The 18,814-nt window shown below is 33.6% G+C and overlaps 2 long non-coding RNA genes across 2 annotated transcripts in view; both read left to right on the top strand.

Moving 5' to 3' along the window:
- Positions 1-5,905, top strand: part of LOC115896934 — a 73,760-nt gene extending 67,855 nt beyond the window's left edge. The window contains exons 3-4 of the long non-coding RNA XR_004056865.1: positions 2,825-2,851; positions 5,876-5,905. This is a non-coding gene — a long non-coding RNA (uncharacterized LOC115896934). The remainder of the gene's footprint in view (positions 1-2,824; positions 2,852-5,875) is intronic.
- A 4,184-nt stretch (positions 5,906-10,089) lies between these two features.
- LOC115896935 overlaps positions 10,090-18,814 on the top strand; it is a 28,417-nt gene continuing 19,692 nt past the window's right edge. The window contains exons 1-3 of the long non-coding RNA XR_004056866.1: positions 10,090-10,109; positions 10,232-10,258; positions 12,350-12,376. This is a non-coding gene — a long non-coding RNA (uncharacterized LOC115896935). The remainder of the gene's footprint in view (positions 10,110-10,231; positions 10,259-12,349; positions 12,377-18,814) is intronic.

Here is an 18,814-nt window from a genome sequence, read left to right as displayed (position 1 = left end):
CTTGCATCTCTACATGCTTATGTACAGATTTCAAGGGAAGAGACTAGCTGAAGGGAAAAGATGATTCACTCTTCAGTGGATGAATGTGAGCGGAAGGAGAATAATTGGACAATAATTTTTTTGTAGCCAATTAGAATTTAGGTGGGAAATCAATCTAGTTCATAGGTATTACATAAAAAAATTGTTGGAAGAAATCGATATAGACCCAAATTGGAAAGGAAGGAGAGAGATGGGGAATTATTTTTTTAGTCAGGTGCAATGGTGAGGTAGACACCTAGTGATATTAAAATGCCAAAGAGTGAACACATGAAAAATTAAACTCAGGTTAAAAGATGGGGTTATGTGCACTCTGTGTTAGTATATTTCCACTGGCTTTTTTCTTCTGGATTCCTAAAGCAAATGTTAAGAATTTCCCGGATACTATAGGAAGAGTATAGAAAGAGAACAACATCAACAAAACTAGAATGTTAGCCATTCTAGTTTTTTTACAATGCAAAAACCAAAAACCCAGTTATTCAGAACCATGTCTACTCAGTAAATTCGAGAGTCATCCAATCCCATAACAGAGTTAAGTAGATGAAAACCAGGCAAGCTGTATTTGAGGACCAGAAGTGGGACACATGGAACACAAGCTACAAAACCGTTCTGGAAACAATTGAATTCCGAGACCCTGGCTTTAATTAGCTTGTGGGCCTGGAATCCAGGTTGGCAGATAACATGGCCTTCCAACTGGCGATAAACAAAAGCCATGCACCTTCAAGGGACCCAGGGCAACAACAGAAAATAGAGTCAGTTATGATGGAATAGGTCAAACTGCTTCATTCAACTATCTCCATTGTCACTGTAAACTGGAGACTGAAACTATCAAATATATAAGGATGGGAAAAAAAGAAGATGCATGTACATGCATGCATGCTTGCATCTCTACATGCATATGTGCAGATTGTTTTTCATGTTTTATTTTAGAAATCAAAAAATGTGTTGCAGTTTAACAAGATTTTGCTAATTCTTTTTTTTTTTTTTTTTTTTATTGAGATGGAGTCTCGCTGTGTCACCCAGGCTGGAGTGCAGTGGCCGGATCTCAGCTCACTGCAAGCTCCGCCTCCCGGGTTTACGCCATTCTCCTGCCTCAGCCTCCCAAGTAGCTGGGACTACAGGCGCCCGCCACCTCGCCCGGCTAGTTTTTTGTATTTTTAGTAGAGACGGGGTGTCACCATATTAGCCAGGATGGTCTCGATCTCCTGACCTCGTGATCCGCCCATCTCGGCCTCCCAAAGTGCTGGGATTACAGGCTTGAGCCACCGCACCCGGTCGATTTTGCTAATTCTTGAAGGAATTTAAGTTTCAGAGGCTTTCTTGTCTGTAGAATTGACAAGAAACTATGGTTTTGTTAAATGTATTCACATTCTCAGCCCTTTTTTTGTCATTGGTCAAGGCCTTTGTCAGGTTGCCCTTTACACATGTGTTTATGGTTAAATTGATGAAGTTTAGAGCTCAGAGCAATTCATTGACCAGAGCTCCTTCAAGGGGGTAATTTTGTATTGTTTTATTTTGTCTTCTTTAAAGAGTTCCCCACACCCTTCCATCCAAATCATGATCAGATGATTTTGAAAATTATTAAATTTTTTGAAGGAAATTCTTATTTTCAATGTAAAGAATCAACAACAAACAAGTCTATTGAGTCAAACTCACAGACTTACTGAAATTAAACCTCATGGCTTTGAAATTCATCAGGCCATGAATTTTGTGTATTATTATATAATTATATAATATATAATATACATTATGTATATATTATATAATATAATATGTATAATATATACATAATGTATATTATACATATGATATAATATATCATATATTATACATATATAAAATAGTATAATATATAATACATAAATATAAAATATATAATATATATTATATATTAATAAATAATAAATTAATATATAATATATAATATACTTATGTTATGTATTATATATCATATAATATAATATATAATATCATATATCATATACATATAATATGATATATATTATATAACATGTATTACACATTATATATAATTATATATACATTATTATGTGATATATGCTATATAATATATAATACAATATAATATATAATATATAAAATATATAATATAATAAAATATAAAATAATAAAATATAATAAAGCAACAATATGGATCCAGATTTAGATTCGTGGTCCAGCATTAGACAAATATCAGCACAGAGGAAGCCAGAATTCAAAGGTGATTAAAGTGTTCTGTACCTTTTTCTCTATGTAAATGAAGGCATAAGTTTGCTAAAAGGAGGGTACGATATTTATTTTCCCTTCCTAAAATCGGGTACTTTATACATCGCTATTATAAATGCAAATGTAGACTGCAGACTGGTATATAACTCCTCAGTAGCTAAGCATAGATAATTTTTTGAATATCACTTCCACTTTTTTTGATTAATCCACTCATAGTCGATATTTTATGACCTTCTAGAAGAGATTGTGGTTTCCTCAGACACAACAATTTAAAATGTAAAATGAATTTACACTAAGCATATACATATAAATTTGACTTCTTGTCTGTGTAACTCCATATATTTTTATTCTTCTTTTGCTAATGCTTATTTCTGAGTTTACAAAAATCTTTATATGAAGTAGTATTTTCTGGTTACACTCCTATCACAGATTTGAATGAGTTTATTAGTGTGTAGATGACCACTGAATTTGTGAATATATGGAATACATTCTCATATTCTGGGGAGTATTCTGAGGAATGGTCATTTCATATGTCTTAACGCCATTTTCATTATTTCTGCAGCAGCTAGAAAGGATGAAAAGAAGGAAGGTATGTTTTATGCAAAATCCCACTGAGCCTTTTGTGAGTACAATTTAGCAATATCCTGAGTTGGAGTTTGACTGCTATCCTGTCTATATTCCCCTCGGATAACTGTATCTATTATGTGCATACATTTTGCATGAATGTACTTTTTCTACTTCACCTCACACAGAAGGGTGAGCTACTTTTTGAAAGCAATTTTAATCTAATCTTTCTCAAGATATAAGGAATAAAGCATAACTTCTCAAAATCCTAGGGTTCCTTCTATGTTGACAGTTCTATCAAATTTCAGAACTGTGTATTATACAGACCCATTCTCATTGGGATTCAAATCAAAATCTTCTAAGCCTTTGGGGTATATAAAGCAGTAGTCAAATTTCAATTTCACAGCTTTAAGCTTTTTATCTGTTTGTTTGTTTATTTATTTATTTTTCTCCCATTGCTCTGCCTCTAGGATTTTTTTGTTCTATTTTTTCTGGCTTATATACCTCTTTTCATTTTTTCTCCTTTTGAAACATTGTCCATAATCAATATGCAATATTGGAGGAGCTTGGGATGAGCTCTGCTTACATAAATTCAAGAGATCCAGAGTCCATGACCAGCTAAAAAACATATAAAACACTCCTTGTAGACAGCAAGACTGAAATATTGGTATAACCTTCAACCCCGATTTTTTTTTTTTAAATTTTTCCCCTGACATTTAGTCCTCCAGAATTTTCACTTTTACTGAACGATCCTTTTGTTTAATTCTTCCTATAATAATTAGAACAACCAATCTTCATTTGCAGGATCCAGTTCTTTGTTTGCAATCTCACATTGGCATTTGTGATCTCATGCTGGTCTTACTAACTTTTCATGTCAACCAGAACAATAATCTCCAAAACCAGTGGTCAAGGACTCCTGTGGGTCTCTGAGACCTTTTCAGTGGTTCTACAAGGTTAAAATTATTTTTGTGAGTGATAGGAAGTTTTCATTTGCCTTTCTCACTGTCGTTCTCACTCTAGTTTGCAGTAGAGACTTCTAGAGGCTAAATAATGGTAATAAGACAACACAGTAAATGCCCAAGCAGATGTGCAAATCCTATTGCTTTCTCATTAAACCAGACATTAATAATATTCACAAAAGCAATAAAAAAGTCACTCATGTCACCTTTTTCTTTGTATTGGAAAGTGTATTGGTTATAAAAATATGTTATTTATGTTAACATTTAACAGGTTTATTATTTTTAATGAATGCATAAATAATACCATATTTTAAAAATTTCCTCAGCTTTAATTTTTTAAAATTATAAGCATCAATAGAAGCTATGTAAAAAAAGGCTGTTTGGGAGTTTTAATAGTTAAGATTTTAAAGGAGTCCTGAGAGGAAAATGAAAACCTTTGACCAAGATAATTAATTTACCTCTAATATTACCTCTTTCCAAAATATTCCAAAATATGCAACTGATTTTATTCAACTTTTCATGTCATAACCTATTTAAAATATTGAGTGACTTTGCACTGACTACTGAATGTACTCTACAAGACTTAACCTGCAATTAAAGTTTTTAAAATTCTTTTTCTGAATCATCTTTCCTGACTGCCTATTAAGCGTACCTCAAAGCAAGGTCATGATCAAGGCCTAAACAATTCCAACAGTAAAGATGCAATGATCCCTTTTGAGATTGAGACAATGTATTACTTTCATAGCAAAGCTCGAAGTTCCAGCTCTCCAAGGTTGTTGCGCCACACACCAAAAAGGATGAAGCCCAAACAAAAGCGGCCAGATAATGCAACACAAGTTGGGAACACGTCATTGCTGAGGAGCTAATCCAGACTACAGCAAAATGATTTTGTGGTCTGCAGCTCTATTTCAGGCAGCTTTAGGCGGAATCAGGAGGTGATGAGAAACTGCCTCTTAACATCTTTCTGGGAGAGATAGGGAGCCATGTGGGAGGTGGTCTCACAGCAGGTCTTTACAAGCCTCCCTTCTTTCTATGTTCTGGGAGAATCGCAAGGCATCCTAACAAAACTTAAATTAACTGTGGTTCAAAACTTTACCTGCATGGCCTGTGCGGACATGTGCAAGGTTGCCAGGACATCATGGTGAGCTGTTGTAATTGTAAGCCAGAAAACAATTTAGCTACCTTTTGCAGGTATCAATTCATAGTTCATTATTATGGTTCTAATTACAGTAATAGAGAATTTAAAAATTCAGAAACAGTAAAACAGAAACTGTAAAAGGACAAAGAAGATTAAAAAATAAAATATCCGAAGCAAAAATTCAAGCTAAGGTGCTTGCATCTTAAAACAAATGAACTTTAAAACCTCTTGTTTTCATTTTCAAGTGGTAGGAGCAGAAAGTTTCATGGCCTAAATACTAGAAAATAATAAATTTATCAGATCTAGGCTGAACGCTTATCTACTATAAATGAAATAGATGTCTTTTGACCACTAAATAGACATTACTGTGTAACAGTTATAAATATAATGATGTATTCATCAGTAACCCATGAGTCAGCATTAATCTATTTCTTTTCTATTACCATAAGAATACCTGAATATCTGTATTGAAAGTGTATTGATTATTCAAAGAGAGTGCAGCACAATTCACCTGGACTGACTGAGATTGAACAAATGAAAAGTTTCAAGTTAACTACATGAACTCCTAAGCATCTTTATGGAAATAGACCATATATTTACTCAGTTTGATGTTCCATTAACAGGTTATTAACTTATATAGGGAAAACAAAATTTCTTTATAAATTATATGTGGATATATTTTTATTTATGTTTTTCAATGTTTTATATTCTTTATAAGATATTATTAACATAAAATATTTTATAAAGAGTTTCTCACTCCTGCTTCACTCTAATACTCATTCCCACAAAACAGAACAGTTTCTAAGTCTCATATTCTAGAAATATATCATGCAAATGATCAATTTTGTTGAATAATCAATTTTATTTCATTGTTTATAGAAAATTGTTGTGAGCTAATCAGCTGTTGATTTATTATATTTGTTTTATTAATAATTTACCTTTGTGTTTTCAGATTCCAAGAAAACAAAAACACCTGCAGAAGGTACTGGACATATTTCTTTTTTTCTGCCTTATGTTTGATTAACCCTGAAATAGCATACCTTCTTAAAGGATTGACATAGAAGAAGGAATTATGTGTGGGATAGAGGAGAAGAAAAAATGATTGAGATTAAGGCGGGGAGAGAGAGAAAGAGAGAGCCAAATCTATTCTGACAGTGCTGCTATGAGAAGTATTTGGCAGTAATAGAAGTAAATACTGCATGTACTTACCTTTCACAGTAATTGTTTTCAAAGAAATGTTTACTTGACAAGAAATTGAAAAATTTTCAGTATCAAACATTTATTTTACTAGAAAGCACACACTCAATTACTTTTTGACAGACCAGCATCAATTAGGAACTGATTTATCCCTTTCAGTCTTGAATAATTCATTTGGCAAGTATACCTGTGCCTCCTAGACTTGTTCACATAGTGTTTTTATATGTTTAAGAAACACACATCAGGTGTAAATAATTTAAAATGGTTAAACACTATAATCCTTGGTTAATTTATTGTCAAATAATGTTTGCCAATCAAATTATGGAAGCACCTACAGTGATTAACAATACCTCATAACCTCACTGTGAAATTTCACCTCACTGTGAAATTTAAGGAGAGAAAATTGGAAGGAGCGGTCGGAAAAATTACAGTCTAATCAATGTGTAGGCTAGTAAATTTTATCTTTAAAGTTTTAAGAGTAATGATTTTGTTTGTATTTCTTTCAGTAGAACAGCCCAAGGGAAAAAGTAAGGAAATGCATGCAGTGTATTTGTGTACATTTTTTTTTTTACTACTATTATTTACCTGCTGCTGTATTTAGACCTGGAGTTTTGAATCCGCCTTCCCTATGTTTTATGCACGTGAACTCTGTTGTTTTTTGTCCAACTGAAAAAAATACACAGTCTGGGGGTTATAGTGGACTGAGAAGCATAGTAATCATTTTTAGAACTCTTTCTCAAGCTCATGCAGTCATCTAACAATACTCTTAACGAGCTTGTAATCAAAAGTAAAACTGCATTCCATTAACACAAACTGACTTATGTTTTTGTAAATTTAGGCCTAATCCGGTTAGTTCTCAGTGCTTTGAAGATTGACTAGAAGTTCTTTTCCAGGCTAGTTTTACAACTTTTTTCCCTTCTTTCTTTTTGTAATCTGTAGCATTTTGGAATGTACATGTGATATATGACATATTTCCCGTAACATAATTTCCCCCAATATGCACTATGAGCTCTAATTGTGTTGCTATTCAGCCTCATCCACTGTTGCTTTAATACACTATTAAGGCTGTTTGCTAACAATTCGGTCAAGCTCAATATCTGAAGGTATGTCTTTCACAAATATATGTTCTCCTCTGAAGAAAATAAGATATATTTAACAAAAGAAAGCAAAAAAAAAAAAAAAAAAACCTAACCTTATTCAATTTACTATTAAAAATTAGCACATTACCAGAAATATAGAGATTTTAAGAGTCTATTAGTATCAAAAATATGTTTTAAAATACATTCCAATTGAAATATATTTATGTATGTTTTGGCCCTACATAAAGTAAGGATGCTGAGACATTCAACGTCATAAAAATGCTCTAAAATGCCCTGTGGAGACACTCATGAAATTATACTTCAACTCAGCCAGGGGGAGCAATCCATCTGTGGAGAGATATGAGTTCTCTCAGTTCAGATTTGTGTGTGTGCAGAGCTGCTGATGAGTACTGGTACAGCGATACAGAAAGCACTCTATAAACACTGCACTAGCAGGAAAATGGAGGACAACTGGAGATTCGAAAAATAGTAGTAAAGTATATATAGAGAGAGCCTTAAGCCCCTTTATTACAGTTTATATGATTTAAAAGGTCCTGCAGACACTGCAGCTCCTTGGCAATCTTCAGGGCACTGATGCACTTAATAAATAAACATGCCTTCTCACGCATTCATTCACAACTCAACTATTTCCCTCCTTGAGAAGGTCCGCAGATTGTGACTTGGGTAGCAATAAGGAGAAGAAATAGTTTTCTTCAAAACACCTATCAATTCTTTTCAAATTCACTCATTTACTATGGTTTATCATCTAGACTTGCTTTTGTTATTTTTAGTGTTGTATCTTTGAATTTCTTTGATTTGGATTTTTTGTCTTGAGGGTTGTTTTATTCAATGGTACAGCCCAATTTTATATTTTATTTTGCTTTTACTTTTCCAATAATCACAACTTAAAGGTTGTTCACTTTTCAAATATTTTTAATTATGGTTAGGGAAAACAGGATGAAGAGTACGAGACCGTCCTGTACATTTTGTAAACGTTTGTGAGCTATAATTTTTTTCAAAATAAAAAGTAAAAGAGAGAGGCCTCAAAAATCAACCGTAGCATGATTTTGTGGTCCCTGTAGAGTTAAAGGGTAAATCAATGTATATTTAATATGGTAATTCAATAACTACACCATGAGCTATCCTGTATAATGAAGCAATTAGCACAGCTGTTTTTCAGCTTGTATAATGGCTTTCTGATAAGATTGAGGGGACTTTGTTTTAACTTTTAATCTTATGTATAGTTGGTATTCAATTTTGATGCATATCGAAATCTGCTTCCAGTACTTTTTTGACTGTCATCACTGATTATTTGTGACTGTCATCACAAATTTCTTAGAAATGTTTTAAGCAATACCTTAAACAATGCATTCAATTGCTCTTCATTTGCCAGACAACATTTGATAATGTTCTAATTTTGTTTAATTTTAGCTAAATTGTCATAGCTTCTTCCTTTTGACCTGCAACAATTGGTCAAGCCATTTGTTTCATTTTTTTGTTTTACTGCTTAAAGGCTGCCTTAAATGAGGATAAGTTGCTCATTATACCATACTTGTTTAATTACAAGCCTGACTAACAAAATTGTATACCTGAGAAATTGATGTGGTGACCACAGCATTCTATGACACGCCATATTTTTAAAATATAGTTTGTAGAATTCTTTCAGCATGCACATATTCTAGTCTTCAAAATCTATTCATTAAATAAAACTTTAAGAATCTTTCCATTCTTTTTCTTTAAAATATCAGATAAAAATGTGTGTATGTTAAACTATTTCTTGAAAATCTTCTTTTAAATTAATTTGACAAGGTTGTGAAGGCAAAATAAATAAGAATAGAAATGTAGATGATAGCACTTCGTATAAAATCAGTGCTTGCAATTCTCATAAAATTAGTGCTTATTATAATGTAAATGTCAGCTTAATCTTGAGAACAAAATAATGCTTTGTCTCATACAATATTGACAAAAGTAGATTCCTGAAAAGAAACGCTATATAAAGAGGACCCCAAAAGGAGCATTTGTTCTAAAAGCAAGGCAAATGTTTTACCCTGAAACTTCTTTTTCTATTTTAGTGTCTTAAATATATCTCACAAAGCCTTTGTCTTAGCTTAACAGCTATTTCTTCCATGTAAGAAGATTCTTAGAAGAGTCAGTGCACATGAAATGCTCTAATCTTCAACGTTCTGAGAATTACTTTAAAATAACTTCAATAAGGTGGGGTGCTGTGGCTCATGCCTGTAAACCTGGCATTTTGAGAGGCTGAGGTGGGTGAATCTCTTAAGTCCAGAAATTTGAGACCAGCCTGACCAACATGGTGAGACTTTGTCTCCACACACACACATACACACACATACACAACAAATCTGGCTACACATGGTGTGTGCCTGTAGACCGAGCTATCTGGGAGGCTGAGATTGGTGGATCAATTAAGCTCAGGAAGTGGAGGCTGCAGTGAACTTGAATTGTAACACTGCGCTACATACAACCTGGAAATAGAATGAGACCCTGTAAGCTGTAGTAATTGTCTTTTGTACTTACTATTTTGACTCAAATTTATTTCATATTGATCTAATATAACAGCAAATTTCATTTTTTTACCCTTTTTGGATTCTATTTTATTTTTCTGGCTTGTCATCTGTAAAAAATTCAAATTCCTCTAATATTCAGAATATTTTGATGCTGCCCCATAAAGAAACTCCCAAGATAAATGGAAGAAATAATTATTTTAAGTATACAATCTTAGTCTTTTTATGTAAGCTATTATTAGTTGCTGCAATCTGGCATCAGCACATGCATGTTTCTTTGTGTTCAAATAATTAAGTTGGGATTCATAAACTTTAGAATAATAATAATAACAATAATAATAATATGTTTCAGAACAGGAAAAGAAAGAAAAACATGTGGAACCAGGTAACTGTTTTTAAATTCCTCTGTTCTCACAATTTCATAATATTATTTGATTTGCAATTGAATACTGAATTGCAATTGAATGACATAAAATGTTGATTTTTTTTCTTTCCTTTTTGATACAGCAAAGTCACCAAAGAAAGAACATTCAGGTGAGTAAGTCCACTGTTGCTGGACCCCAAATACTGATGTCCAGTGTTTATTGATGCTGTAGCCTCAAACAGGTGGTAAGACAGTGGCAGTAAAAGGCAGAGAATGCTTCCATCTCACAGTATTTTTTTCCAAGTTCTTGACATGGACATAACATCAACGCAGCTTTAGAAAATGAAAGCAAAATAAATGTTACACCCTTGCTCCTCAATATGTGTTCTGTGAGCTAGCAGCATCAGGATCACCCAAGAGGTTACAGAAATGCAGAATGTTTGGCCCCATTCAAGACCTACTGAATCAGAGTCTGCAACTTCACAAGATCCTCAGTGAATTCATCTGTGCAGTATTTGTGAAGTGTACTGTTTCACAGTTTAGTGTAAAAGCAAAACAAAACAAGAACAAAACACTTTCTGTAAATGCATTATACATTGCTTTGTTTTTATAATGTGGAATAATCACTTCCAGCATATATTATCTCCCTATTCATAATCTTAATAACATTTCCTGAATGTTCAAGGGAGTTGCAATGAGAGTAAAAGTAGATTTTGCCCTAAATATATTTACATTCTGATAAGAAAAAAAAAATGATTGAGAGTCAAACAACCAGACAAATAAACCTATCAAAAAAAAAAAAAAACCCTAAAAGTGCAGTTGTTATGGATACCAAATTATTGTTTTGAAGTTGTCTAGCGTTTAACCTGCCCAATTAATCATTTCAAATAAAAATTTCTGAAACCATTTATATTTCCCTCATTTAAAACTATCACCTCTTGATTTTTTGCCTGGCTAACTCCTACTGAAGGAGCTTCACTGAGTTATTTAGTGTTGTGTGTGTGTGTGTATATAGGTGATCATAACCTCATGTAATACCCATCAGTCATTCTTCCCATTTCATTTTATTTAAATGGAAGTAGCATCTGATCAATCTTATTTAAATAACCATGAAAAGGGGCTCAATTGTAGTCCCATCCTGCCACAAACCATGGAAAACTACAGGTTCGAATCCACATTTATTATTCATTTTTAAAGATTATAAAACATCTTGAGACAACCCAAATCTGTTGTGTCTGTCCAATTACCTCCCATAGCATCATTTTCTTACTTTTATAATATTCCATATGCTGTTAAAATCATTATCTTTTCCCTTTTCCACCTTATATAGTCAGAAATAAGAAGAAGCTGACTGTTTTTTCTCTTTATTCCCAGAGCACCTATTGTAGTGCCAGGACACACTGGGCACTAGATGATGGCTTATTGGGTGAAGGAAGAAACACCAAATAGAATAATTACATTTTTAAAAATTTTAAAAAATGGAACCTTTAAAATAATTTACAAGATACAATAATTGCACATTTCAGCATTTCACATTTTCACAGTATTTGACCTTTGGGAAGAAATGTTTTGTCTTCTTTCCAGAGAACACCCTATTGGTTCAGAGTTGCATTTCCTCCAGCATAACACATCTTCTCACTTATGTATGTAAGAAGAAACCTAAGATAGTGCATGCATTATAGAAAGATGGAGAGATATACAGAATGACTATTGGTGTAGCCAATTTTAAAAGTTTTAATAGTTAAATATTAATGTCTAATATTGAACCTGACAAAATAAGATAAATTGCTTGAAATTATTATCTATTTATTTTGGTGTGTGATTACAATGAAGCAACTTAGCAGTAATTAGCTGTAGTTCAAAAATTAAAACCTTCAATTTGAATAATTTATCAAGTGAACTCATTCTTTTCACACTATTTTATAGACTTTGAGGAAAATGCATTTGCCTGTATATAAAAAAATGAGATCTTTGGATAATTAAAAATGGAGAGCAAGATGAATGAGTTTTGAATGAACATTCTGTGTTGGGAGAAGTTGTATGAATAACAAACAATTAAATTATATAATTCTTGGAATATATTGGATTATATCAAAAAATTGCACAGTATTTTATTTTCTGTTTCTCAGATCTTATTTTTGTTTAGCTTCCAATATTATACACACAATCTTTAAACAATTAAAATAACCTTAAAATTATTTTGGAAAGAGATAAGCAGACTTATTATTACTGTTAACCTTATTATTTCTTGTCATTAACAGTTCCAAGTGAAAAACAAGTAAAAGCAAGTATGTTGAACAAAGTTTTTAAAGAAGAGCATATTTTAGCAGCTTACTCATTTGAGTTTTCTGCTATAGACTATGCTAGTGCTAATTTTGAGAATGGCTTACCAGCTTTTTGGTATGATTATTTGTTGTGTTGAATATGCAAAATTACTTATCCCTGCCTTTTCTGTGAATTCATTCTTATTAAAATTTATCTATAGAGCTTTCATTTGTTAATTTGGCCACATCATGACACCTTTGCGAAGTATTATATTTTTATTTCTCGTTTTGCAGTATAATAAGTGAATTCTTCAGTACACATCACACTGAATTATCCTAATGATTAATCAGTTGATCAAACCAGTAGGCAACCTAATTTGTCTACCATGAATATCCCATCTCTAACGAAAGGTAGCCCCTCAACATTTTCCTAACCGTTGCTCTTGGAATGTCACAATTCCCTTTTGAGCTTTCTATTCTTGGATTGTGAAGAATTAACTCATAACCATAACATACCCTGGCATTTGCAGCAATGGTAGCTTTGACAATATGCTTAGGGAAAAATACTGAGAAACTGTTGATATTTCTTAGTTTGATGAAGTACCTGACTGTTATTAATACAAGTTATTTTAAGCATAATGGAAAATATTTTGTTTTAGGAAGAAATATATAAGCTTTGTATATAGGATTTAGGTCAGTCCTCAGTTCTATACATGACATCAATGTGCTTATATGTATTTTTGAGAGGTTAGGGGTAAACAAGTACTGGTAATGCTACTAATACATAAAACAAATGCATATTTTATTTAGTGCTGAGGGTTTTTTTGTTTTGTTTTTAAATTTTGTTGTTGTTTTTCTTTTTGTTTTTTTGATGGAGTCTTGCTCTGTCACCAGGCTGGAGTACAGTAGCATGATCTTGGTTCACTGCAACCTCCGCCTCCTGGGTTCAAGCGATTCTCCTGCCTCAGCCTCCCACGTAGTTTTTGAGACATATTATATCAGTAGATACATCAGATAACAACTGAAAAATATATTGAGTAGCTTGATAGGAATGTCTTCTTTTAAAAAGTTACAGTTGGAAGTATACACATAGATATTGAGAACTTTGCAAGAGAGGTTTAACATGAATCTAAAATTCCATTTATATTTCCATGAAAAATTTTAGTTAAATGTGCAGCTGATTGGAACTCTATATTATGGAGTCTTTACTATGCTGATACTTAGTCTGTAGAAATGCATAATCAAGAAAATATATCAAACAAATCTGATAATTTTGTAGCACTGGCAGAGAGCTTTAGATTGAAGATTGCTCTGAAGATGAACATCTTCTTCCTAGAAAAATGTGACATATAGATAAAAATATTCATTTGCAATAAAAAAAATCTGTAAGTTCTGCTATCTATGAAACATACTATCCAATCAGATTTTGAAGAGATCAGCATATTTTGCAGAAAATTAGCAAATTAGCTTGCCAAATCATCTCAAACCCAATATAAGTTTCATAAGAGTTAATATTCTACTCCCTATACAGTTGAGAGATTTGCACTTGACACGGACATTATCCTTCAACACAAAAATTAATTAGACGTAATTCACAAACTGCTTAAATTACTTGATAACAAGGTGACCAGCCATTTTCCCAACTAAAAATGGATTTTGGCATTGAAGTCATACAGCAGGAGAATTTTTATTCAGCTGCTATAAAGGCTACTTATAAAGATAATGCCTAAAACAAAAATTACATATCATTACAGATAGTCTTGAAAAGCCTTTGAATCATACATGTAGTATGGTGCACATAGTTTTCTGTATATAACCTGCACATTTGGGATATGATTTTACAGTCTGTTAAGTTGTGAGAGCAAGTGAAAGTGATAGAGATAGATTATTTAACATAAATTATGTATTTATGTGATGCAATTCCATAGTATTGAATTTAAAGGGATAGATGAGATTGACAGAGTTAAAGTCAGTCAAAGAAAAAGTAAAAGGGGATTTGTCATTAAGACTGGATTAAAGGAAATAACTGGAAGGTGGATTGAGTTTGTGGTATGGGATTGTTTACTCTAGGTCTAGAGGAAACACCTGAAATCACTGTATGAAAAATACTGAAGGACATGGACAAGCTTGGGAGGTACATCAAATTCAGAATAGAGCGTATATTAGTCCATTTTCACGCTGCTGATAAAGACATATCCCATACTGGGCAATTTACCAAAGAAAGAGGTTTAATGAACTGACAGCCCCACATGGCCGGGGAGGCCTCACAATAATAATGGAAGGCAAGGAGGAGCAAGTCACATCTTACATGGGTGGTTGCAGGCAAAAAGAGAGCTTGTGTGGGGAAACTCCCATTTTTAAAACCATCAGCTCTTATGAGACTTATTCACTATCACGAGAACAGCATGGGAAAGTCTTACCCCCATGATTCAGTTACCTCCCACCAGGTCCCTTCCACAACGTGTGGGACTTGAAGATGAGATTTAGGTGGGGATACAGCCAAACCATATCATAGAGTCTCATGGTAACATGAGCTTCAAGAAAATGAAAACCTTTCAGATTACTGGTGCGACGCTAAACAAGAGCACTTCATGTTTCCACATCAAAAAGTTATGTGTTAGGGTGTGGTTTGGATGAAGAAAGGGTACCTTGGACTAGGCAGGGATGCTGAACCTAGCCTGACAGTTTCTGCAAGTCAGCAAAGACTCCTTTATTTATCATAGTGTAAGCAAAAATACCTCAACACACTGAACTGCCCTGCCTGCATTCCCCTTCATGTGCCTCTCCACACATTGGATAGCAACACAGAGGCTGACAATAAAATCAGTAATTTCCAAGCAGGAAGAGGACCCAACAAGTAGATGTGTAGACTGTAGAGCACTTCATGGCTTTAACACTGTATATATGGTGAATCTTCAAGAAGAAATATAGTAGACATTGTTTGCCAAATATATGTGACCACATCACCCCTTTCCCTTTCAATGACCACATCAAGGATCACTATTTTTCAGGACCTTAGGTAGCACTGTCCCAGGTCACTTTATTCCACCTCAAGGACCTTGGGACTGGGATGATGTATTCCGTATGCATGGTCAGCCAGTCAGTGGTCAGTTTGAATTTTGAGAAAAATAACCACCAAAGCCCAGGATAAGGCCAAACTATAGTCATTTTTAACTCTGGATCTAATAATTGGGCATTTTTCACCCCTTGATTTTAGCATTGCACAGATTGGGTGTTATGTTCAGCCACCAGGCCTGACTATGTTTATCTCCTTAACCACACTTCAGTGTCTAAACGTGTGAGTCAGATATCTATCATCAAATCTACTAATGTATGTCAGGATAATTTAGGAGATGTCTGTATGCAGAATTTAAAAGTAAAGTCCCATTGAATTTATTCAGTTATATATGTTAGAATAATATTTGGAGACAATTGCTCTTAATAAAATTGCGTGTTTTTTTGACTCAGTTTAAGTACTCTAGCATGGGAATGGCAAAAGTATATGGGAAGATCTATAGGCCTGAAACATAATGTTTGATATAAAATGAATTGTCTCTAGATCACATGCTGCATGCCAAATATAATCTTGGTTGATCTATGATCTTAGTCAGTTAGAACAGTCTTCGTGTACTATATTGTCCCAGAATAGTTATTACCTGCACCTCTTTTCACTTGCTCGGTTTTGTATAATATATTATATAATTACTAATAGTATCACAGCTAGTGCTGCCAGAATATATTCACAACATCACTCATACAGCACTAGAGTGATGATTTTATGAGGTTTAAGTACCAGGAAAGGTAAGATGTGAGAGACCTGGGGCTGTCTTAGGTGGTAGGGTAAGGCGTGCTTCTTATTTGAAACTATGTATAAAGATGAGGTTGGTGTTCTGAGTGCCAGCCCCAAGCTGAAATATGCCATGGTTCAGAGTCAAAGAATGTTCATCGAGATTGACACAAAGAGATCCAAGCTAGACTGATGAGTACTGACAAAAGTAAAATCTAAGTTCAATTAAGACATGAAGAGATAGGGGAGAAAGGGACAGGATTTCAAATGGGAAACCAGAAATAAATTTTAGTATTATAAAAGTGACATAATGAACACAGAAACATGGCACTATAAAGCATGGCTATTGAGATCAGGACTATGTATCCTAAGTATTAGTAATAAAGCAGTCCCAGGATATTGTATATAAAGGGTAGAATGGTATTGGTGTAGATATAAATTTTCCAATAGGACAGAAAAAAAGAGACCTCAAGTACATCACGCTTGAGTAAAAATCTGACATAAGAAAGAGCAGCCATTTCAGAGAGCCAGAGAGTGGATAGATTATTTTTAAATGTTGCTGATATAGCTCATATTCAATACAAAAATATAATTTATTCTTATTTCATACAATTCTAAAATATCAGTTCCAAATGGTTCAAGAACTTAAATACTAAAGGCAAAACATGGCATTATAGTTTTTTTAGCCATAGGAAAATATATAGTTTCTTGAAATATGGGAGGATTTGAAAAACTAGATGTTCAAAATTCTAGTCATACATTTAATAGCTGACATTTTATTGTATTAGAATTACGAACTTCAATTTATCAATAAATGCCATAAAGAAAGATAACAGACAAGCCACTAACTTGTAAAAGACACTTGTAACATATTTAAATAGCAAGAGATTAATAGCAAAAATAGATGAACAACTCCAAAAATTTAAAAAAAGACAAAGACCTTGATAGACGATGGGTGGAAAAAAAAATGGCCACTAGATATAAGACTGCATTAAAAAAAAGAAAATGCAAATGTTCTATAAACATATCAAAAGATGTTCAACCTCTAAGTAATAATGGAATTGTACTTAAAAGTACAAGATAGTATTTTACATGAGAATAAATTTTCAAAATTAGGGAATAGGCTTATTCTCTTATTCTGATGATGGTAGTGAGGAGCAGAAGAAACTTGCACATATGCTGCTGACATGAATGCAGAATTTGGGGAGAAAAATGTCTCATTTATCTAGGGTACGTGCCTAGCAAGTTTGCTTCTATGAAAATTATTGCCAATGTGCAAAAGGAGACACATGTGCAAAAGGAGACCCATGTGTGGGAATGTGCATAGCAGAATTATTTAGAAAACATAAAACTGGACATGACTTAGTGTCCATTGGCAGGAGAATAAATCTGTAGTTTGCAGGCCAAACATTGGAATGCTAGACAGCAGTTAAAGTTAATCAACTACAGCTACTCATATCAACATAGTAACATCTCAAAAAATCACACAAATTAAATAATACAGTTTAATTTATATACTGTTATCTCACTAAATATTATAATTTAATTTAATTTATATAAAATTATCTTACCTTTATTTAGAGACAAATATATGTAATAAAAACCCATATAGAAAAATAAGGAAATAATTATTACAAAATATAGGACAACTGTAACTTTGAGATAGAGAGAGAAAGTTGCAGTGCTAGTAGGACAAGTAAGAAGTTTCAAAGGCCTTGACGCTATTCTATGACTTAGGTGTGCAGGAGGTTCAAAGGTGAACATTCTTTATTGCTGTTCATTAGAATGTGCACAAATGTTATATGCCTTCTATTTATATATATTTCATAATAAGACAGGTTTAAAAAATAGAGAGTGAGAGGATAGAAGGCGTGACATTGAGTGCAGCAGCTCTATGCGGAGTGATGAGGTTGCTGAAAATGTCATATAGAATTGAAGGATGTGATTGTCTGTGGCTCTAAAGAGTGACATGAGACATTGTGAAAGAATCAGTGAAGGAGAAAACTGATGAGGGAGCTGATCGAAGCAGTATTGGCAAGAACAAAGGCTTTGACTTGGCAAAAGGAGATGGAATCCAGAAAAAAATATGGAAGGATTGGTACTCTAAAGGGGCAGGAACTGATCACCTTTTGGAACTGGAAAGAAAAATGTATGAGTATATGCTGGTGAGGTAGTGAAACAGTGATGGAGTTTAGTCTGCCCCTATTTTCTTTATGAATTTCTCAGCAGCAGCTTACTTCTATGTTGTAGGATGCTTATGGAGGGAAAAGAATAATTGAAACATTTGTTAAGAGTGTGAGAAAGCAAGTTTATTGGGTCTGTGGTAATATTGCTGGCCAGTGCTAAGTGATCTCATAAATGTGATCCACATTTGAAGTGTGGTCTGCTGCAGAGTGGGGGTCTTCCTTCAGCTTCGATGACTGCTCAGGTGGTAGGCATAAAGTATATTTGGTGTTTTGGCAGACATAGTGGGTTGATTTGTGCCTCCCAAAAGATGTGTTGAAGCTCTACCCTGGTACCTGTGAATGTGACCTGACTTTGAAATAGAGTCTTCACAGATGTACTCAAGTTAAGATGAGGTCATGCTGGATTAAGGTGGGCCCCCAATCTGATGCCTGGTATCCTTATAAGAAGAGGAAATTTGGGACACACAGAGGCGTATAGAAGACTGCCAC

Source organism: Rhinopithecus roxellana, chromosome 4, assembly GCF_007565055.1.
Source record: "Rhinopithecus roxellana isolate Shanxi Qingling chromosome 4, ASM756505v1, whole genome shotgun sequence".
NCBI classification, from domain to species: Eukaryota; Metazoa; Chordata; class Mammalia; order Primates; family Cercopithecidae; genus Rhinopithecus; species Rhinopithecus roxellana.
Note: the sequence above shows the minus strand (reverse complement) of the source record. Positions and strands in the feature narration are given on the sequence as shown.